At 40.8% G+C, this 23676-nt stretch overlaps 1 protein-coding gene and 1 long non-coding RNA gene across 2 annotated transcripts in view; one reads left to right on the top strand and one right to left on the bottom strand.

The window, feature by feature from the left end:
- The window catches only part of PEPD (peptidase D), a 423809-nt gene that overhangs the window by 22583 nt on the left and 377550 nt on the right, over positions 1-23676 (bottom strand). The gene's annotated exons all lie outside the window — the stretch shown is intronic.
- LOC143695108 (uncharacterized) overlaps positions 1-23676 on the top strand; it is a 91111-nt gene that overhangs the window by 46085 nt on the left and 21350 nt on the right. The window contains exons 6-8 of the long non-coding RNA XR_013184031.1: positions 424-482; positions 1709-1754; positions 4525-4725. This is a non-coding gene — a long non-coding RNA (uncharacterized LOC143695108). The remainder of the gene's footprint in view (positions 1-423; positions 483-1708; positions 1755-4524; positions 4726-23676) is intronic.

Below are 23676 nucleotides of genomic sequence, written 5' to 3'. Positions count from 1 at the left end.
TCCTCCTCTGTATATTCCCTTTCCCTGGCTACATTCTTCCCCATTTATGGGCTCTTTTGAGTTGCCTTACACCCCTTCTTTCCAATGTGACTCTACTCTTTTCTTTGAAGTTCCCACTTCCATGGGCCAAGTCATTGAGGCATACAGCTCTTTGTGGTTGGGTCATTATACCTGAGAGATCACCAAATGAATGACTTTAGAGATAGGAAACATGCTCTGTAGGCCACTCAGTTAAATTCAGCTGGGAAGAGCATTTTCCTGTCAAAACTAACTGTTCTGCATTTAGGTACCATCATGTCTGCCTGGCTCTGTGATGGTAGTGTAGTAATTGTGCACTCAGTGGCTCTTTAGTGTTCTACTTAGACATGGAATCTGTGGGGAGGACACAGCTTGACATATAATTCCTTTCCTTGTCTTCTCCAGAGTGTTTCCTGAGGAATGCAGTCACACAATTTCAGTGTACTAGGAAGATCAAGTCAAAGGTACCACAGGGTTATCCCATTAAATTCCAAATGTTCAGATTGCCCAGACCTACCTCTGCTTCAGGTGTTTTAAGTATTGTCTGAACTCAAGCTGTCTCAAGCTGCTTCAAGGGAAATATAGGTTGGATATTAGGAATATTCACAATGCAGTACAATTTCAGCATTCTAGTAAGAACAAGGTTATCCCATCAAACTCTAAATGTTCAGATTGCCCAGACCTATCTCTTCTTCAGGTATTTTACAGTATTGTCTGAACTCAAGCTGTCTCAAGCTGCATCGAGGGAAATATAGGTTGGATATTAGGAAAAAGTTTTTCATGGAAAGGGTGATAAAGTTCTGGAATGGCTGCCCAGGGAGGTGGTGGAGTCCCCATCCCTGGGTGTGTTTAACAAAGCCTGGATGTGGCACTGGGTGCCAGGGTTTAGTTGAGCTGTTGGGCCTGGGTTGGACTCCATGATCTTGAAGGTCTCTTCCAACCCAGTGATTCTGTGAATTCTGTGAATTGTGTGAACTTCCACAGTGTGTGCAGGGCATTTTTGACATTGCAGTGGATGGAGGATGAACACATGAGACCTAAGTAGCTTTAAAAGAAATGTTCTCTCTTCTGCCTGCTCATTTTCTACACACACACTGAAAACACACAGCTCAGCAGCCACTCTGCATTTCACTGTGCTCAGGTGCTGCACTCATGAACTGTGAGATGTTTACCACCAGTTGGCAATACAAAGTTGGCATCAAAATGGTATGAGAATTTCCAGTAATTTTCTGGATTATCTTTAAAGTGTTGCTTTAAAATTGGTTCTTAATTTGGGTTTAGGATTACAAGGGTAAAACATCTATTTTGAGTTAACAGTTACTATGTGGTTTTGGATAAAAAACCAAACCACATAAAATCTATTTGAAAATATTCTCCTTTAATCTGTGTCAGCAGTAAGGGATGAATAGCAAGTTGTACAAAGCAAGAAGAGCCATTATCTTGCTATAGATGTATAAACTATAGTGATACCCTCCCACCCACAGCATATATTGAGGATGTTAAAGGTGAGCAAGCAGAGCTCAAGTCTGCTAGACTTTCTCTATTCATTTCATTAATTAGCTCCTGTAGGCTGAGATTATTTTTCTTTTGTATTTGAACAGAACAAGAACTATAGGATATATATTATAATATGTGCTATAAGAATGAATGAGTCAAATTAAAAATTTGTTTCACTTTCTTTGCTTTCTAGGTACCCTAACCACCAGTCTATTTAAAATGAGATTATCAAGCTTGAGGTGAGAATTTTACCAAATAATACAGACTTCCTTTATTGCCTTGGTGTTAAGTGTCTAGGGCTTCTCAGTCTTACATATTTGAAAGTTTTAGTTTTACTGGCCAGTGGAATACAATTTGATTTATCAGGTTTTACACAGCCTCACTTCTATATGGCATTGAGTCTTAAAACAAATTCATACATGAGCACCATTTTTATGGGGAGCACTTGGGATACACTTTTTTCCTGGCAAAATATGCCTGTCCACTTTTCACATACCTCATGTATAAACTGTGGATTTGCCTTAAATGAGTTTTTAAAAGGATAGATTTTTAAATACAAGAACAAAACTCTCAGAAGGAGTATTAGACTTCATTTGGTATTTCCCTTATTTGTTGCACAACTAAAATAATGACATGAAATTATTTAGCAGTCTGTGATTACTGCAAACAATGGAAGGAGATTGTTTATCTGCTTTTTTCCACAATGAAATGTGAATTCTATGCAGTTGACTACTCTGATGTTAATAGCCATGAAACCACTTCTCCCTTACTTTATTCAAGGGAAAATTTTCTGCTTAAAATTTCAGCTTTTCCCCCCCAGTTTAGAAGCAATATATATATTTGATACATTTAGAGCCAGTTAACAGTTTTTAATTCAACAGGAATAAAACCAACAGAAGTAATTTGCATGATAGTGATTGTTGCTCTGTCTGAAGAGTCTTTCAGCTTCCTTCCTCATCTCCCTCTTCCCTGTGCCCTGTCTCTGTCAAAGGCCAGAAGCAGATGCTGGGGGAAGAGAGAAAATGCAGACAAGCACAGGTGCTACCCCACAGATCCTCTCCTGCCTCCACTCTTTGCTGTTTCCACCATTCTCCCCTCTGGGACCTCCCCTGCAGAATTAATGCTGCTCTATCCCTCTCCTTCCTATGAATTATCTTCTATAACTGGACAATTTTAGTGACCCCAAATGAGACAACTTATGAGCTTGATCTGGTTAGCACTCATGAATTTATTCCTGGGATGTTTCTAGTATCCTCATATGATCTGATGACCATTAGGAGGAGCATTTGTTGCTTGGACTGACTTGCCAGGCATGGCAGAGACACAAATCCTACCTAAATTATCTGAATGCTCATCTCTCTTTTGTTTAAAGTATTTAGCTAATATCCAATTCTACTACTGAAAAGAATTGAAAATGCACCAATTCCCTGTCATCAAATGAAGATGAATGCATTTGCTTGTCATAAAGCAAAAAAACTTCAAGCAGGGTGTTATTGTAACCTGGTGCTGGTAGCAGACCACATGAGAGACTTCTTCCTCTATAATTTTTATCTCTTTCTCTATGTTAGTTCCACTTATCAGTGAAAGAGAATGGAGGGAATTTCAATTTCAATAGTGCACCACAGGCCTTGCTGCAGTGACCAGCATGGGTGATCCTTCAGAGAGGGAGCTGCACCAGGCTGAGCAGAGCTCCTTGCAGGAGTCTCTTTGTCTCACACAGGCTTGGAGCTCCTGCTCTGGCTCTGAGTGTCAGTGTACACAGATCTGAGGCACACCTGAGGCCCAGGATCTGCTCAGAGATTTGTAACTCCCAGATACCATCTGCAGTTCACTGCAATGGAATTTGCAAGGCAAGTAGCAAAGGGTGGCTCAGTCTCATCTTGTACTGAGGATGTGCTGCCAAGGGAGGAATGGAGGACAAGCCTTGCTCTTTCAGCCAAGAGATTATGTCCTGGCTAACTGCATTTAATCAAAGTTCAGCATTGCTTAAAGTGGAAAAAGCCCCTTTGTGCCAGGGAGATGGTATCATATCTCCTGGTACATATCTAATCCTACTGCTAGGTCCCTTGGTTTTTGTTTCAAATTGCTAATGAAATCAAAGCATCTGCTGGGCCTATCCAGGGAGTGGCTTATTTTGTGTAGCTGAAGAACAATCACAAGACAATTTTCTAAAAACAATAGGAGATGAAAGAGGAAGTTTAAACCACTTGCCAGTTGAGAAAACACAATTGTGCTGATTCACATTTGTACAGAATGATAGGGGTTTTTTTTCCCAGTTGTTCTCAGATTGCCAAGATTGTATTAATATGAGAGTGCAATAGGACACTCCCAGATGTAAGCCCAGTAATAAAACACAAATTCTCTAACTATAATTATCTCTTCAAATTTCATCTTAGGTTTCAGTTTTTAGCTTCCCTTCCTGCCATTATACAAATACTCTGGTGTTATTCAATGATGCTCGGGCAGAAATACCACATTTACTGGCACACCACAAATTCTGAAAGTGTATATATATCAACAATAGTGTAGATATCATTCATAGTTCAGAAATTCACCCTGTGCAGGATGTGAATGTTCTACTGAAATCACCTGTTAGCTAGGTAAATTGAAAACTGCAGCTGGGAACAGAGAGGGGGATGTTTTGGCCTTTGTAGGTTAGCTCTTGAGTCCTTTGTAAAAGCAACTGCTGGCCAACCCTTGCCCTTTTAACCTAAAGAGATGTGTCACAAAAGAGAGTTCAGGATGTAATAAAATAGTACTTTCTGTATGAGATATAGCCTCCATAAAAGAGGAACTTCAGGCATTTTTCCCATCCAATTTCATAATACTGAATAAGAGGGAAAACGATTTCAAATACATGACTTATATAAAGTAACTGAGATGGTGCATAAGCTTTTAAGAAGCATTAATTGGGTGCTTAGGATTCAATGTGTTTGGAAGGAAAAGCAGTCACCTACATTGTGATTTGCCTTTGTTGAAATGAAAATGAAACTCCTGTTCACTCTACAGGGCACTACTATTTATATTGATTGAAGCACTTGCTCAGCTCCTGGTATTACTGGTGCAGTACTGAGAAACAATAAAGAACAAAATGCAGAGTGTGTCCTGTTTGCCAGAAATGGCCAGGCTGACAGCAGTCCTGAGGAAGCATTACTTCAGCAATGCTGATTGTCTGCATGCAGGACAAAGCACCTCTTGAATATTCTCTGGGTAAGTGAGGGAGTCTCTTTTTGAACAGACACTCTCTTGTTTTGTACAGACAGTTGTCACTGTCATACTTTCTGAAAAATCCTCTTTGCCCAGGATTTCTCTCCTGGGAAGCTGAGAAGTCACAGAAAAAAAAAAGAAAACAATATTATCTCATTAGCTTCTCCTGTGTTTTGCTGCCTTGGAATGTGTTTGGAGATTGTTTATCCAACAGGTCACTGTTTGATTGGTTTCATGTGAGTTGTTTTAACTTAATGACCAATCACAGTCAGGCTGTGTCGAGACTCTGGAAGGAGTAATGAGATTCATTATTATCTTGTTAAGCCTTCTGTCTGCATCCTTTCTGTATTCTTTAGTATAGTGTAGGATAGTGTTCTTTAATATAATAAATATAGTAAACATAGTAAATATAATAAATATAATACATATAATAAATATAATATAATAGCCTTCTAAGAACATGGAGTCAGATTCATCTTTCCTCCCCACGACAGGGGACCCCAAAAATACCACAGACACTCTCTTTTTTTGTACAAACACTCTTGTTTTGTACAGACCCTCTCTTGGTCAGCTCCCATGTCTTGCACATTCATTTCACCCCTTCCCTAGGGGACAGAAGACAAACTCAGAATAATGGCTGTTACTTTGCCCAGGTCTCACAGAGTCTAGGATTGATACCACAGTGCAGTTTGCTGAGTCACTGGACAGTTCTTTGACTTTTCAACAACCATTCTGGGGTGTAAGAATGGGCACAAACCTTAATCCTGTCCCTAAATCAGTCCTCTCTGGCTGTTATGTGTGACCCTGATTTTTTTAAGTTTTTCTAAGCCTTCTGATGTTTACATTCTTGTAATGAACTTTCTCACACGCTTTATGTAAATAACTTCTTATTTTGCATTCTTTCATGGAAAAAGAGAAATTTGAGACTGTTAGTTTGTCCAGTGTTATTGGAGAGGTGGCACTGTCACCCTCCAATCCACTGTCACTTTAAAAAATCTATAATTGTTAAAGTCAAAATTAAACTTCCCTCTTTTTTGCCCTAGAAAATCCAGTGTCCACATCTTTCTGTTTCGTGTCCTAGAGTGACAGTTCTGTGCTTTCCCAGTGGGACAGGTGCATTTGGCTCTCTCAGAACCTGGGAATGTGGGAAGCAGAGTGACAGAACACTCTGCAGTGTGCAGGACAGCACTGAGGGAATCTGCTCCCACTCCAAAATCCAGAAAGAATAGATTCACATCCCCACAGGCCCAGTGTGCAAAGCTGCCAAGTGATTACTGCCTGTCATTCATATTCTAACTTTGGCTTGGTGCTTCCTTATTTTTCACTGGACTTCCAGGACTGTTTTCACACACAGATCATGGCAGGAATCATTTGTAAGAAACCTCAGCTCTTAGACTTCTCATTCCTTACTGGGAACTCAAATTCTTGAAACACATCATTTGGGGGATGTGTTCTAATTTTATTAAAATTATCAAGAATATGATTTTATTCTGATTTTATTGGATTTGATACTGCTTGATAAATGCCTGATCATAGATACACACAGAACTGGCTGCAGGGGTGTTGGTCCTGTGTAAACACTGAGTGAGCTTAGGTTACTCTAGTTCTATTGCTTAAATAGGATGAACTCCCTAAAAAATTGCAAACCTCTCTGTTGATGAGTTGGAACCTCATGATTAATTGACTTCATGATTAATTGACTTTAAACATTTAAATTGTAAAAACTTATACACCAAGTCATTTACTTTATATAAGTCATGTATTTGAAATCTTTTTCCCTCTATTCAGTATTATGAAATTGGATGGGAAAAATGTCGGAAGTTCTGATTTTATTCAAATTATCAAGAAAATTAGGAAAAAATTTCAAGTCTTTGTTCATCTCTTTCTGAAAAAAATCAGGTTTTATAGCTTACTACTCCACTACTTCTACAGCTGTGAGGTTTTGAATAGCCTTACATGCTGTGTCCTTGACTTGCACCTCATTGCATGTGCTAGCAATCTGCATGGATGCTGATCAAAAGAAATACAAACTGGGACCTATCAATTTAGATCTTTGTTTGTATGTGTGTATATGCCTCTAATGTTTTTTTTTAAAGGATAGATGTTAATTATTTTTAATTGGTTAAAAATTAAAATTTCTTCATGTCAAAATCGGGCTTTAAAAATATGAGCTTTCTTATCTCTTATTGTTTTCTTTTCCTGTTATATTGTGAGTGCAGAGATGTGGAAGCGAAAGGGAATAGGAGAGATCAAAAATTAAGCAACAAAAGTCAATAATACCCAAATAATTAATTGACTTTAAACACTTAAATTGTAAATATTTCTATTGTAACTTTATGGAAAATATTCCATTTAAATTTTAAATTAAATAATAATTTCTTGACACTTTCGGACAATTAATAATGCACATATAGTATGTAAAATTATTATTTTAAAATAGCACTGTTTTGACACTTCTTTGAATTGTATCAGTGAACATCAAAACATCTCAGCAATTAATGAAAATCTACAGAGACTGGAAGATGGGACTGAAATAGTCCTTTCTAAGCCATTGTATTGGTTTCCATGGGGACTAGCAACAAAAATACTGGCAGTGAACCTACTGGGGAGTTTATGGCAAACATGTTTTTAAAAGTTTTTAAAAATTTATTTTAGCATAATTTCAAAAGCCAAGCACTAAAATACACATTTCATGAGTGCACAAATAAAAGAAACACTTTGCATTTATTTTAATCTGCCTAAAAAGGGTTTAACAGTCACTGCAGGAAATTGAGAGTTTGTAAAGCTGCTACTTTTTTTGTAGGCATTTGAGGGTAAACATGAATTAGATTATACAGCACAGAATAAAAGTCTTCAGTAACTTGCAATATTTCATTCAGAAAAGATTTTTTATTTTTGTTATGAATAGGAATTACAGAAAATCTACAAGATGTATAATATAAGCCTGCAATATTATACAAGCTTGTATATTATTATACCAAATACTCTGAATAAAAGAGCAGTTGTATTGTTAGTGTTCACTCAGCACACACTGTTTGTGTTTAAATGCTGCCACTTTGTACAATCTTGTGGCATAAACAGGGCCAAACTTAAGACACAGCTTTAGCAAAATGAAGATTTGGGAATATTTCATTTTTCCAGGACTTCTGTAGAATTTGGGGGATCCAGAATATCTTCTGGCAACTCAGATTCATGCTGATATAGAAATGATGTCATTGGCTGGAGTCCTCAGAGAGCTCCAGTACTCCAAGCTCTACTCCTGAGATTCCTTTACAGATCCCAGCTGTGCAGAGAGTGGGAAAACACTCCAGGACCATGTGAATCCTTTTTTTGCCTGGAAATTCATATCTCTTTGGGAAGATACATACATGTCACAGATATTAATCAAGGTTTTAAATGCAAAAAGTTATTTGCAGGACCCTTTGAATGTTCCCAGTGTGTGTTTTTCTGCATCTCTGTGCTTCATCATGGGGCAATCTTCTTTCTTTCTTGGCTGAATTCCTCCCAAATGAATGGAGCTGTCACTGGCCTCACTGCCCCTTCTCCTTCAGGTTTACTCAAGCTAACAATCCTGTACAATTTGAGGTGAAAGTTGGGAACTGTTCTTGTCAGTCACTTGGTCCCAGGCCACAGACAGACTTCATCTAGACCCCAGGAGTGAACATCAACAGTTATTGATGTTTTCAGGAGTCAGAAAATTCTGCACCTTCTCCTGGGTAAAATGCTGTTCTGTATGTGCTGTTGTGCTCTTTCAAAGAGAATTGGTTTTTATGATCTCATCTAACTCTAATATTGGCCAACTAGCCCTAATCTAGCTGGTAATTTATGTGGCATTAGGGTAGAATGTTTTATGAGGCTCTTTCAGTATAGTATTCTGAAAAAAATTGCTGAAATGTATCATTAATAAAATTTTATGGTTTTGTGTGTTTATTGTAGAATAAGTTTTTTGGTTTTTTTTTAACTAAATAGGAAGATATAATTTTGCCTGTGAAATTCTTTGGGCAGATGCCCTGGTTTAAAATAGGATTTTTAATTGCCATGATTCAAACTGCTTGCATACATTTTGACTCTTCTGAAGGTCACCCCAACAGACAGGTCTGTAGAGCAGGGCAGTGCAGGCATTGTCCATGGCACCACCCATCCTATTTGTACCTCCCCCAGCTGGGAAAGGCTCTCAGTCAGTAAGGGACCCACAGACACTGAAACCTCAGAGTAAAGGAGTTTATTCAAACTGGCCCCAAAATCTGCAGCTGAATAGCAGCTTTGTGAGAGAGATGCTCAGGAGGCTCCAACTCAGCAACAGAGAGGTTTGCAATCCTTTAGGGAGTTCATCCTATTTCAGCACTAGAACTAGAGTAACTAAGCTCACTCAGTGTTTACACAGGAGAGCAGCCCTGCAGCCAGCTCTGTGTGCATCTATGATCAGGCACTTATCACAGCAGTATCAAATCCAAACCTTTTGATTTTGGATGACAGGATTGTTTTTCTTACCCAGCTAGTGAGATACAGTAGTGAATAACCTCTCCTATTATGGCATAGATTCCCATGCTGCTCTACAGCTCCTTGACAAAATTGCTCTTAAAAGCCCCCAGCCCCCCAGCTGGAGTGTCTGAGGCAGCTGACTCCTCCTTCAGGACATGATTCCAGCTTCCAGGAGGTTGTATTGCCCATGGATGTGTCTCTCTCTTGTCACTCTTTTTGTAAAAGTCTCCCTTTTAGAATTACTCTTTTTGTAGTAAAATCAGAGATAGAGCAATTGAGCAGCCTGGGCTTTAATCATAATGGTTTTCTGTTTGGACAAATCAGTTGTCATGTGTACATTTCATGTCACTTTTTTGGTTTTTTGCCTTGTTTTCTTATTTATCAGTAGTGCATGGTGTTCTCAGAAGGATAGTGTTCAAAGTGTGAAGAAATTTCAGTTTTCTGGATGAAAGCTCCTATGGAATCATAAAGAATTGTATTTAGCAGTTCAAGTCTACAGTTAGGCAGGAAAAGCTTTAGTCTAAACTTTTGTTTGTGCAGTTTCATATAGCTGTTGTAAACCCTACCTTTAAAGGGAGCTTCTTTGCCATTGATTTTATCTGAATTTGATCAAATCCCAAGTGATTTGATGAGCAGGCTTTCATTCTTTTCCTAGTTGCATCTTAGCTTTCCAGACTTCAGTGATCTGAAAACTGAAGGTGTAATTCTCTAAGTAAAAGGACTTTGAGTTCCTGTGTGGTCTGCAAACTGTGGAAACTGTGCAAATTTCAGCCTATTTGCGAGACACTCAGAAAAATATTCAAAACTTCAGTAAAATTTCTTTTTATGATCTGCTCTCTGTCTTCACCTCAGCCTTATTTCTCAAATTCTCAGCTCATGCAGTAATTCCTGCTGTCCTTGATTCCCTCTGTCAGAACTGGCCAAATTTCTATTCACAGCAATGGTCCTGCTGGCAGCAGGGCCAACGGACAGTGTCAAAGCCAAAGAAAGGTCTGGTTTGCAATGACATTTTTATGGACTGTGGCACTTTATGACAGTAAGTCACATTGCTTGGGCTCTCCAGATGTGTGCAGATGTTTGTTGTGCATTCTTGCATATATTTTATGGCATTTTGACTGGCTTGCAGTAAGTTTGGCAGTGATGCTGTTGTCCCTGTTCCTTAGGTGATGTGCTGCTTCTCTCAGCAAACTCCAGAACTTCAGGAAGCAAAATTTCCCTTGACTGAGGTTCTAGGACTAGGGAAAAAAGAACAACAATGCTGAGAAAAGCCTAAATCCTGGTTTAGATCAGTGCAATGTACTTTAATTTTCTGGTCTAATCCAGGAGAGGGAGCTAACTTTCTAGCCATCAAATCTGGCTCACTGTGCTGGAGCAGCTTTTTTCACAGCTGATATCCCATGTCTAAATGATTATTCACATATGCTGTCCCTGAAGGAGAGTCATCCTGGGAGTGCAAAACCACCCTCTCAAAACATTGGTTAGCTCTGTTCAATGCAGTAAATATAATTGCATGACATATTCTTGACAGGGGAGTATTTATTGCTAATGTATTTTACTATAATTTAAACACTGTTGCACATTGTTTGCTCTCTTCGCCCACTCTTCTGCCTTTCCCCTATTAAGGAATATTAAGAGGATCTCATTTCAGTTTCTCCACTGCAGCAAACGTGGCTCTGTGGAAAAGCAGGGCAGCAAACACTCCCCAGCACAGTGAGCAGGTGTGTTTGCAAGCTCCTGTGCTTGTAGAGTGCTGCCAGCCTTGGTCGGTGTCCCAGGCACAGAGTGAGCTGTGCATGGAGCAAGGAGCAGACCCAGCAATCCCTTCCAGAGGAGGAAGCTGCAAGCAGCTCATGGAGCCCAGCTCCAGGACATGTCTGTGCCCCTGTGCCCCCTCCCTGCTCCCCTTCCCAACCCCTGCCTGCAAAGCTGCTCAGCTCTCACTGCAGCACTCAGCCCGGGCTGACACAGCACAAAACAATTCCTATTTGTTGGAACAAGTTAATGAGTTCGAGAGGAGCACAAAAGAAAGGAGGGAGACAGGCCTGGGTGTTTTATGGGTCCACAGAGGGGAAATGTGCAGGCAGTTGTGCAGAACATCTGCCTCTGGGCTGTCCTGGGGAATCACTGCCCCAGGCCTGTGCCTGTGCAGCTCTCACAGCCACATGTCCCCAAAACACGGGCAGGCTGAGCTGACCTTGCTGTCTGGGTGTGTGACACTGCTGGGGGCTGGCCCAGGCTCTTATCTCTGGCCTTGGTGCCCCAGCTCCCTCCTGGGCCAGCAGTACCTGCTGAGGCAGCAATCCCATGGCTTTCTCTCTCTTCTCTTTCTCCCTTATTGCTCCTTTTCCTTCCCCTGTTTCCTGTCTCTCACACACAAGCTGTAATTGTTAAACAGACAGCTTTGAAAATCCACTATTCCCTGTCTCTCTCACACAAGCTGTAATTGTTAAACAGACAGCTTTGAAAATCCACTATTCCTTCAATAGAAACATTCAGACACTAGAAAGAAAATGGAAATAAAACTAAAGCACTGGAGTGGGTTTTTTTGGTGTGTGTCTGGGTTACTTGATGAGTTTTATAACTTTGTGATTTTGGGTGCTTAAGGCTGGAGAAAAGTTGAATTGAGAAGAGTAGCCCTGAAATTCTTCTCTCTGCACAGAAGGCATAAACCACTGAGTGTACAGCAGATGGAATCATTTGTCTGTGTTAGTTATTTTAATACAAAGGAACATGGGGAAATTAATATGGAAAAAAAAATCAATTTACCACATATTTAAATTGACCAGGACATGACAGTTCCAGGGAAAGGGAAAGAACTTTTTAAGCCTTTGAACATTTTTCATGTTTGTTTCACAATAGGCTGATGTTAGTAAACAAGTAAAACCAAAGACCATAAATTCTCCATGTCATGTTATCTAGCAACAAATTTTGATCCAGTTAGTGAGGAATAAGTAAACACTTCAATAAGTAGGTAAAAGTAAGCAAGTTTCTCAACTGGGGACTTGAATATAGCAGTGTGGTGGTATATTGGCACAAATGTGTGCATAAATTACATTATTTATGTAAACTTGAGCCATCTATGACGGGAAAATAAAAAGAGCCATCAGTGCTGTCCACATCTTGAAGTGATCCAACTTGTGACAGTAGTTAGTTTGGAAACACATCCCATGTCACTGGAAAATACTCAGTAATGCTGTAATAGTCCTCTTGAAAAGTGTGGCCATGAAGATTGGCCCTTTAAAACCTAGTGGATGTAATTGCAGCAGTTTATTGAGCTAAGTAGACCACTTTTTCTATTATCTATAAAGCTTGAGCATTTTTGGGAATTATTTATTTGGAATTAATGAATAAGGTGTGCAAGTGTGTTTCAACCTTGAGAACTATCTGCTGTGGTTATTACTTTAGAATTCACTCTTCACACTCTGTAATTAGCTAAATAACTCGTGTGGGTTTGTTTAGCTGCAGTTGGATGTCTCCCATATTTATGGTTTTCAAGAAAGCTGAACATATAATGAGGTGAATTTTGTCTGAGTGATCATGCAAATTTCAGAGTACCACATATTTAAATTAGAAGAGCAGAGTAAAGAAACCAGCCTTTCATGCTTACTGCTGAGACTTTTTGTGTCCAGCTGTAGATAGGGGATGTTTGCTGACCAGTGCAGGTGCCCTTTGTGGTACAAACCAGAACAATTCCTCTTCCAGTTAGAATGTCACAATTTGCAAACATTTTATCACTTACATCTGTTTTGTGAGGCCAACATTATTACCCAGTTAATTGTCACGTTATGTTGGAGTTTGTGATGGACATCCTTTGCTGTAGAGCTTTTTCTCCAAGTGATGAATAACAAACTTGTGAGTAACAAGAACTGTTTCTTGTGGAGCATAACTGTCAGAACTGCATAATATTGGGAATGCACGACCACCAGTGCCATTGCCTGTCCTAGTGACTGCTCTGGGTGAGGCAGCAAAGCCTGACCCAGCTTTGTGAATGTCACTGCCTCATACTCTGCCCACTACAGCTCAGCTCTGAGGCTGATGGATGTTGAAAATGGATATTGAAAATGGATATTAATAATGGATATTGAAAGTGGATATTGAAAATAGATATTGAAAATGCATACTGAAAATAGATATTGAAAATGGATATTAATAATGGATATTGAAAATTGATATTTTCTCCACTACTCACAGTCACATAACTGGCCCTTTAAATTAGGCAACAGGATTCCAGACACCAGTTATGGCAAAAATGCACAATGTTCATCTCCATTATCTCTGTTATTTAAGGCTTTCAGAAAACCACTAACCTTCACTCCTACACTCAAACAAGCACACACTAGCACACAGAGTTAAGCCAACTTCTTAACTCCCAGTCATTAAGGATGTCAAAACATTCTGATATATGATGTAAACTTATTATGACTGGATTTTGTTTTTATTAATGTAAGGGCTAGGTTGTGAAGAACAGAAGATTTTTTAAGCCTCTTACTCCTTAGAGACAATGTGATTTGGTGGTTTAACATTGTAACATTTTTAAAGGCCTTGTTAAGCCCTAATCGGAGCACATTAAGCACTACCATTTTTAAAGTGCATAATAAAACCTAAACATTTTAATAGCATATAAACCTGTAACATAAACCCAAAACAGTCAGTGTTGTCTTTTTACTTGTGTTTTTCCTATAACAAGTTCTAACGAGTAACTGATACTTTTAACAAAGATTAGAAAGTTGAGGGTTCCTCGGTGTTCTTCCTGTTGAAAATTTTTTTTAAAGACAGGAAATTTCTGAAAAAATTCTATTTGGGGTGAAATTTTAAAATTAATGCAAGGAAAAATTTGCTGTGAGAGTTGCCACAGCTAAATGTTGACAAATAAAGTATACTGCTAGAGAAAAGGTTTGTTTTCAGTTAAACAATGTTTTGTGCTGGGAAAATGTTTTTCCTTGAGAAGTTTTGCTCAGATCTGATAATTTTGGAGGTTTTGTCAATGAGGGCTGTGGAATGGGCTCTTGCCAGTGGAAAAAGTTCACTGAAGATCTGCGGAGGGATTTTTTTATTTATTAGTTAGTTAGTTTTCAGTATAATCTTCTGCCTGGGATTCCAGAAAAGCACTGGGACTTCATTGATACTGGACCCCAGCAATTTCCTTTAAGAAAAGTTTTTAAAAAGGAAAATACAATGTATCCTGTGAGTGTCTCTTATTAATTGGTTTGGAACCTCTTGATGAGTGATACCAGGCTCACCTTCCCTCCAGGGAGCTGAGCACACCACTTCTGCACTTCCCAACCCCTCCCAGGTTATGGTAAGGCATTCTGAGCCACCTTTTGGACATTCCAGCTTTGCTGGAAGTTGTGGCTCAGCCATTCCATCTTAGGTTTGATTGCAGCTGCTCCTGCTTTCCTATAGTGGCTGTGACCCCAGCACCTTCCACAGTGGTGGCAGGAGGAATGCCTTTGGAAAAGGGTTTGTAAAATGGCTTTGGAGACAGCTGGTGAGGCTGAGTCAGAGCTGTCCAGGTAGTGCTTGACTGAGAGTGAACCATAGCCCCCCTTGGTGTGAGCAGTCACAATAATGTGGAAATACACTTGGAGATTTAGTCTGTAAGCCTTTAGTCTGTATCCAGGCAATTCCTCTGTTGTATTTGCAGGAACTGTCATGGCAGGGAGGAATGATGAATCTGACTCCATGGTCTCAGAAGGCTAATTTATTACTTTATTGTACTATATTATATTAAAGAATACTATACTATGCTAGAGAATACAGAAAGGATACTCACTGAATGCTAAAAAGATAATAATGAAAACTCCTGACTCTCTCCAGAGTCCTGACACAGCTTGGCCCTGATTGGCCAGAGTGAAAACAACTCCCAGCAGAATGCAATGGAACAATCCCCTGTGGGTAAACAATCTCCAAACACATTCCACATGAGCACAGCACAGGAGAAGCAAATGAGATAAGGATTGGTTTCCTTTTCTTTGAGGCCTCTCAGCTTCCCAGGAGGAAAACCCTGGGTGAAGGGATTTTTTTAGAGAATGTGAAGTGAATGCCACATGGCAAACCTGTCACCATGAGAGGCACCTCAGTTCAGTGGCCTGAAGTGAGCACCTGTGGAAGCTGCACCTGCCTGTGCTGCTGCCTCTCCATGGCTGCTGGGAGGGTGCTGGGTGAGCAGGCTGTGGGCACCAGCTCCAGGATGGGTCTGCACAGCTGGAGTCCCCCAGCAGCTCTGTCTGGAGAGCTGGCAGATGTTCTCTTCATGGGAAGGGCTTCCTCTCTCAGAGGGCACCTTCTGGAGTAAAGGTTTTTGATGTGAGGAAGCTGCCAAGGGCACCCTCAAAGCCAGCCCAGGGCCCCATGGTGCACAGCAGGGCCTTGACTCCCATGTGGGTTTTGCTCCAGCAGCTGGGGAAAAGCTGTGCCATGCAAGGGCAGCAAGGGGCTTCTCTGCAAGTGAACCATGTTCTGATCAAATTAATTGTCAACAGAAACTAATGGAGCATTGTGGATTTTGCCTTGTGTCTGGGCACTGTTACTCTGATATAAAAAAGACTTTTTGTTTGCCTGTCTGATTGTTTATCTCATGCAGTAGTTGGAAGTAGTTAAAATAAAACATAAAAGCCCATGCTTATTCTGGAATAAAAGTGGTTACAGGGAGGAAGAAATAATTCTGATATAACCACAGAGATTTAAGTACATCAGTGCAGTTGTACCTCGCAGCTGGGAGAGCATTTCTGTGGAGACAAGCTCCAGTCACAGAAACACAATCTTAAAACATTCCTGACCTCATCCATAGAAATAACTCTGTGTAGTCTCAGGCCAATGATTCTTTACTTTTAGTAAATAACTTGAGTCAATAGAAGGACGAGGTTTCATGTTTGCATGAATGCATTGTGGCATCAGCATGACTGATGTCCTGAAAAACTGGGAACCTCTGAGGTGGGTGAAGCAGGGCTGAGGATGGGTTGCTATACTGATGCTGCTGTATCCATGATTTGTGGAATGATGCACACGATCTTCCTCAGGCCTTTAGCTCTATGACAAACAGAAGAACAGAGGGGGAAACAGTACAAAACACCTGCCCAGAGAGTTACACCTGAGGCTATGTCTAAGGAGGTCAGGCTCTCCATTCTGTTTCTCCCCAAAACCTTCCCTCAGACCTGTTTGTTTTATCTGTATTTAAAAACAAACCAACACAGAAACAAACAAGCAAACAAACAACTGCCCAACAGATCTTTATCTTACTTTGCCCTATGGCTTCCCTGTGAGATTCAAATATTGCAGTTTAGAATAATCTGGCTGGGATCCACCAGCCTCATGTTCCCTGCAAGGGGAGGTGCAAGGGGGGACTTTGGTTGCCCAGATTAATCTGAGTGTCTGTTCTGCTGCTCATGCTGTGCTGCCAGGGGAGCAGGAGGATGAGCTGGTGTGTCATAAGAGACCCTCCTCTCCCCTGAGTCTTGTTTGGCAGAGGGTCACCTGTGTTAGGGGCATCTCAGGAAAATGCCAGATAGGCAACTTGACTCAGCAGGGATCAGCACTGACTGATGGCTGAAGGGAACTGGTGAGGGAGTGGCATGGTGACTTCCTGAGTGCCACTTCTGCCACTGCAGATTCCCCCTCTGTCCTTGTAACTTGTTAGTTTTTGCTTTGAAGTGTGCAGCAGTGGATATTATCTTCATGTCTCTGGAAAGGAGCCATGTCATTCCAGAGTCACAGCATGGCTGCAGCAGGAAGGGAACACTGGAGGTCATCTTGTACAAGCACTCTGCTCAAGCAGGGTCACCTAGAAGAGCTTTCCCAGGTGTATGTCCAGACATCTTTTAAATATCTCCAGGGATGGAGATTCCTCACCGTTACATTTTATGGAGAATATCTGATTCCACCCTGTCTTCTGCCAGCAGCTTAGTGCACAGGTTGTTTTTACACCAACAGCCACAGTTCCTCTGTGCCCTGCTGGCCAGAAGGATGGCATTCATGGCATCTTCACATGGGCACTAAGCCATGGCAGCACCTCTGCCTGCTGCAGCATTACACTGCTACTCAGTTTTCCTCAAGTGAGCATGCTTTTTAAAGGATGTGTGTTTTTCCCAATTACTTTCTGTTTTTAGGGAAAATATCTGACCTATTCTAGGATAGCATTTGTAGACTCGTTCTGGAGGTCATCAAATACTTGTAGAACATATTTGTCTGTTGGTAGGACTGCTTTGGTGACTTACTCTGTAGCCAAAGCCTCAAAGGGTGAAGCATGCAGATTCTAGATTCTCTGGCATCATAATTTAGTGTGTTATATAAGTGAACACCAAGAAATTTACAGTACTTCATGGTTCCTGAGAAACTGCATTTTTGGTGTAGAAGAAGACTTGAGATAGTCTATGCAAAGACAATAATCTATAGAGTATGTGAAGTGTATTTATCATGAAGGTGAGGATGTGGTTGCCTTACACAGGGGAGAATTGTGAAAAAATATTTGGCAGGTTCGGGGGGAAAAAGCTAAAAAATGCAGAGAACTTATTGAAAATCCCAGCTGCTTTCTACATGGTGTGTGCCACACTGAGATCACAACATTTCTAAGCTGCTGAGGTGAGTGGAGTACCACAAAACCCGTGTAAGGAAATGCAAGTGAGCTCTGCAGGGGCTGTGAAATAGCATTACACATGGTGTGTGCTGCCTGGATTAACTGTACTCTTGAAGGTAAGCCAATCTCACCTTCTCACAGCCCTTCTCATTTCAATAGGGTTGTTTATTTGGGGATGCTGAGTGTTCAGTCTGTTTTGACAGCTATTGCTTCCATCTTATTGCATAGCTGCCTGCAGGTCACAGGTGCTGTTTTTATAGAATGCAATGGATGTGTCTAGCAGGGAAAAAAAGCTCACATGATTCTCTGCTTGTGCACTGAATTGGCTGGAAGTGAGTACAAGCAGCAGCACAGGACTAAACCCTTGCTTATTTACCTGCCTCATTAGCAAGATTTAGCATCTCAGGTTCATGACTGTGGTGAATGAAGTGGCTTCTATAGTTCAGGTAATGTCTGGCTAGGAAGGAAAACCAGCAGAAAATTCTCATGCATGGTGATCTATAAACACATCTCACACATTAGCAGATTGGTGTAGTGTTACAGGGACAATGTTTGGAGGCTTTTTTGTTTAAACATAATTACCTCTTTAAAATATGAGAATATGTTTTAGGGTATTTCATCAACTTGACTGCAAGAATTGATGAAAAGGAAAGACATAATTAGAGAAGTTTTGCCAGATGCTTGTGAATTCTAAATTTTAAAAGTACATGTATGATTGCCTGACAGAAATATCTTCAGGAACCCAGTAGTTTTACTTAGCTTGGCACAGGCTGAAAACTTGCAGTGGTGGAAATAAAATTGAGATATGATTGCTTTTTAACAACATGTATATTTGCAAATTATTAGTATAAATAAAAAACACCCTTGGGTAGTTCTTAAATTTGGCAAATGAATCAAACCTTTACAGGCATCATTTACAGAGATGAAAGCATGTGGTCCAGGATAAAAGCAAGGAGAGAGTGGCATGATATTAAATGCTGAAACTTACACACTGAGTTAGAAGCATATATCACTAGGTTAAAGGCAGGTTTGAGTCTCTTTCTGTAGGTTAAAATATATAAAGCCCTTCAAAAGAAAGAGTAGATGGGTAGAAATGGAAGCTCTTAATTTATGTCCATATACATTTTATAAAATGTGAGGAGTTTAGGTGAAGTATGCTCCTTTCCAGGCAGCATATAGAATTGTAACAGCTTTTAAATAGAGTGCAAGTTCTCTTTTTTCTTGGAAAAAAACCCATTGATGTGAAATTGAAAACTTCTTTCAGATGCCTGCTTGGCTGGCAGGGTGTCAAATTGTTTGGCTTGACTGTCTCTCACTCCCTTCACATTGTTTACAGACAACATCCTCAGCTCCAACTGACTGTATGTAAACACCAGCTAACTATGGGCCAGAGGATCTGGAAAAGGGAAACCAAGGGAAAAGGGAAATTTGGAAAAGATAAAACCATACTAAAGACTCTCCATGTCTTAGTTCAGGAATATACCTTGCTGCAGGCACATCACAAAGTGCTGTCCTAAGCAAATGGTGTGGGATGAGAGAGAGAGAAAGGAGGTAGAAAGAAACCAAAAATGTTTTCAGCCAAGTGCTTTCTGGCATCTGATTATAACTGGGAAAGTTATAAAAGTATAAAGAAAGTATAGGTGGGTGCCCCCCAGCTTTGGCTCAGGTGCCATACTCTGGTCTGAAATGTTTTCTAGCCAGAGCACTTTGGCCAAACCCAGGGAGGAGGGGGCACTTCCCACAAGGCCCTTTCTGGTCGGGGTACATCAACACTGCTCTGCCAACATGGATCTCAGCTGGATCCATAACTGTGTATCCCTGGGAGAGTTTCTTGATTTAGAGTGGTTTTATCCAAATAATAAAGGTGCTGAAGTGCGTGCCTGTGCTAGCCCAGATTTGTCTGAAGTGTGCACTGGCACTTGTGTGCCAAAGCATTCCATGCCTTTGGCCCTGCAGTGCCTTTGCCATGGTGTTCTTCAGAGACAGGCAAGTTCTGCAGCTGGACCAGCTGTGGGAAAGGACTCCTAAAGCCTCCCAGCCCAACACTCAGTGAGACAGGACACTGGGAAATCCAAGAGTATTTGTATGGATTTGGAGGGTAGGGGCTCACATCCGTGCTGGAGAGTGTGATGGAGCATGGAAGCTCATGGGAGGTTATTGGCCACTTCCAGATTTAGAGTTATTGGATCAAATCTGGGGGTTGGGCAAGACAATCTCCAGAGGTCCCTTCCAACTGTAAGCATTCTGTGATTCTGTGAAATTTGGTAATTCAGCCACCACAGAGGAGGCTAACCCAGGTGGAGGCTTTGTTTTGGTGTTAGCCAAAGAGTTCTTGATATCACTGAATTTTTAAAATATACAATGCTTTCTCTTATTTATAGCCTTCTCTTTGTTTTGGCTATTTACCCTTTCTTGTCAAATGTAGTTGAAATAAATAATGTGATACAGAAGGTAACTGAGAGTCTGTCAGGTTTTTATCTATCCTCTATTATCTGTGTGATGTGGAGTTTTGCATATACAGAGGTGATTAGTGACCAAATGACCAAGTGACATGGATTTTAGTCCCTTATTCAATAAATTCACTCAGCTTTGCACAGATTCAAATGAGGTTCTCTAGTTTTTGGTGGGGGGGGAAAAAGAAAGAACTCAACACATTAAAAATGTATATCCAGTAGTTCATCTGCTTAAAAATATTACATGGAGGGAAAATAGAAGAGCTGAATACTGTTCTGACTAAGGGAATTTTCTCTGGGAGCCTTATCTACCTGTTGTGCTTATCTGCTCTCAGGAATTACAATGTGGTTAGTTTACAGTCTATTATGCAAAGTTGCGTGCAATGTGTTAATGATATTGGTAATTTAGTAACTCTGTTCTGCACTAATTAGTAAAACTGAATATCATATTGCTCATCCTGGATCACTTTCAATGCTGCTGCATATTTGTTCAGTGTTTTAGCTCCTCTCATTAAAGCATGTATGCACAAGTCAACATCCCTTGTGAGCCTTGGGAAGAAACCCAAAGCCCCCAGCATTTTATTGTGTCTGTCATATTAAGCAAGAAAATAATCTGGTGGTTTGATAAAGAGATTATTGTGGCAGGACATCTTCTGTGGGCTAGGGAGTAGAACTGTCTAGAATCCTTTTCCATCACCTGTCTTAAATGTAGGGTAAATGACAAAGCTCTGTATTGGGAATGTGGCTGAGAGAGGTTTTGGTACAGTAAATCCAATTATACCCTCACATTTAAATGTTTTGGGTAGAGGTAGGTAAAATTGAAGGTTACACGCTGTAAAATCCCTGTCATGTTTATTCCCAGTGTTATAATTTGCAACAATTTTTAAAAAATTAAGCATACTTGCCTTCTGTGAAGTCATTGAACAGGAAAGGTTTAGTGCCACAGTAATAAAAAGCAGCTATTTGGAAATGGTCCTACCTAAATATTAGATATGGAAATTGTGTCAAATATGTATTGTGCTGAGTTCTCTCAAGACCACTCTGAAATGCAGATGGGTTAACACTTAAACATCTTTTGGGAAATGGGTGGATGCTTCACTTAAGGACCTAATAAGAGACCTGTTGCTTGTTCCCACAGCTTGAGTATCCACCTAGACTCCCCAGATTTTACAAAGTACACAGGACAATCCAATGTAAGGATTGAACAGCCCTCTGGGAGGAACTCCAGAAGCTGAGACAAGACCTGAATTGGTGTTTGAGGTTAATAAACTCAACTGGATCACACAGAGACCTTGAAATACTTAAAATATCTGATGTCAGATCTTCATGTGGAACATTCTGTACTCCAGTACACCAGCAGAGCCTTTGGGACCTCAGTGTGTAGTGATGTGCATGGGAAACCCACATCAGCTTGGTTGGTTCTGAGCTGGTTATCAGCACTCAGGTAGAGATTTAGAGGTGATATTCACTAAATAATTCACTATTATATATTCACAATAATTCACTATTCTCTAACAGTTTTGCCTTCAGAGTTCAGCAGCACTTAAAAATTTTAAATGTAACATTCAAATTTAGTGGAGCATAATAGAGGAAAAAAAAAAATCTGTGGAACAGATAAGAGATCCATCAGGAAAAGGAAATAATGAGCAGAGTAGGGTGACAGAGCAGCTGTGTCACTGAGCCCTCAGCAAGGCTTTCAGTGGGAACTTCACTGAGGGAAGGCTGGGGCAGTTCCCACTGAAATCTGTGGCAGTTTTTCAGACAGGTCAGTAATTCCTTTCCCCCCAGCACTGGTATAACTCAGTCACATTTCACACTTGCTGAAGAGAGAAGCAAGCAGCTTTGTTGGAGCTGATGCTGTTTTCACTGCAGTATTCTCACTGAGCTTTCCTGGTACAAAAATAGGAGTGGGACTGTACTCAGCAGGCTCAACCTCTGCCCTGAACATAACAGGATTTACCTGTTGCCTTGGGCATGAGGGCTTGGGTTAAGTCACCAGCTGCAATTCTCACCAACTTGGCATCCTCATCTGGAAAGCTCCCAGCCCAGCCTCCAGTGCCCAGTTGGTACTGCACCCTCAGAGGGCTGGCTGAGGTGCAGTTTACCCTTCCTCCTGCTCTCTGTGACCCAGGCATGGGCAAGGCAGCCTCCACACACATCTTCTTGGTCCCACAGTGTCTTTGCCATGATTGGAACTGTGCTGAGAGGATCTGTGTTCTGTAGAAGCCTTTGGCATCATCTCTTTGTCCTCCTGCATTGGCTGCTACTCATTAAGTCCTGAGAGCACTTTAAATTTGTAATGGATAGTTTTTCCTCTTTCACTTGACAAATACTTCTACCCTAGTCCAGAACAGGGCTGTCTTGTATTTGCCAATGGGGTTCTTCAAAGTGGATAAGCATCATGCCTTTACCCATTTTCAAAGCGAGTGAATAAACCCAGGTTCTGTCAGATTCTAAATATCCAGAAGTGATTTTTCCATATGATACTTGTTCCTGAATTTTGGGCTTCTTCTGGTTTTGTTTGTTTGTTTTATTGTTTTTTTTTTTTTTTTTTTAATTTTCTTTTTCTTTCTTTTTTTTTTTTTTTCCCTCTTCATACAAATATATCTGTTCCTGTAAAAGTGTCATCAGATCCAGGGTGGGGTAAAGCAAGAGGAAGAGCTCCACCCAAGCTTAGTGGTTAGGACACTCATCTGAGATGTGGGAGATCCAGATTCAAGTGAGTGTTTTCCTGGTTCAGAGTAGGGACTTGAACCTGCTGACTATGGAGTTGAGGATTCAGGGCTTGGTCTCCCAGCATATTTGAGAGGTTTTAATTTTATTTTGTATGGTGTTGAAGGCAAATTTCAAACACTGAAATTATTTTGCTGGAAATGGAGTGTCTCTTTTGAGGCCAGTCCTAGTTCCCTACATGGCAAACTCAGCCAGGGCTCTGAGAATCAGCCTTTGCCGTGGATTTGGACATGAACATTTGGAGGCAGAGCCAGAACTGAGTGTCCTTTGGGCCCTGAGGGTGGGTGTGCAGCAGTTACCTGTGTGTCTGCTCCACATGAGCATCCACCAAATGCCAAACCTTCAACCAGAGGTTGCCACCATGTGCATAGATACAGAAGATCTAGGGCACTCTTTCTACAAATAATCTTAAGATACTTAATGGTATCTTGAGATTATTTGTAGAAATGGTATCTTGTGTTTTCCTGTTTGTCATCTTTCACTGCATTCACAGAATTCACAGAATCACTGGGTTGGAAGAGACCTTCAAGACCATGGAGTCCAGCCCAGGCCCAACAGCTCAACTGAACCCTGGCCCCCAGTGCCACATCCAGGCTTTGTTAAACACACCCAGGCATGGGGACTCCACCACCTCCCTGGGCAGCCATTCCAGCCATTGCATTGGTTCCATTCACAGGGATTCAGACTCTCTGCTGCATGTTGGGGCACACTTAA

This window comes from Agelaius phoeniceus, chromosome 12 (genome assembly GCF_051311805.1).
Source record: "Agelaius phoeniceus isolate bAgePho1 chromosome 12, bAgePho1.hap1, whole genome shotgun sequence".
NCBI lineage: Eukaryota > Metazoa > Chordata > Aves > Passeriformes > Icteridae > Agelaius > Agelaius phoeniceus.
This window is presented reverse-complemented; position numbering and strand designations above follow the sequence as displayed.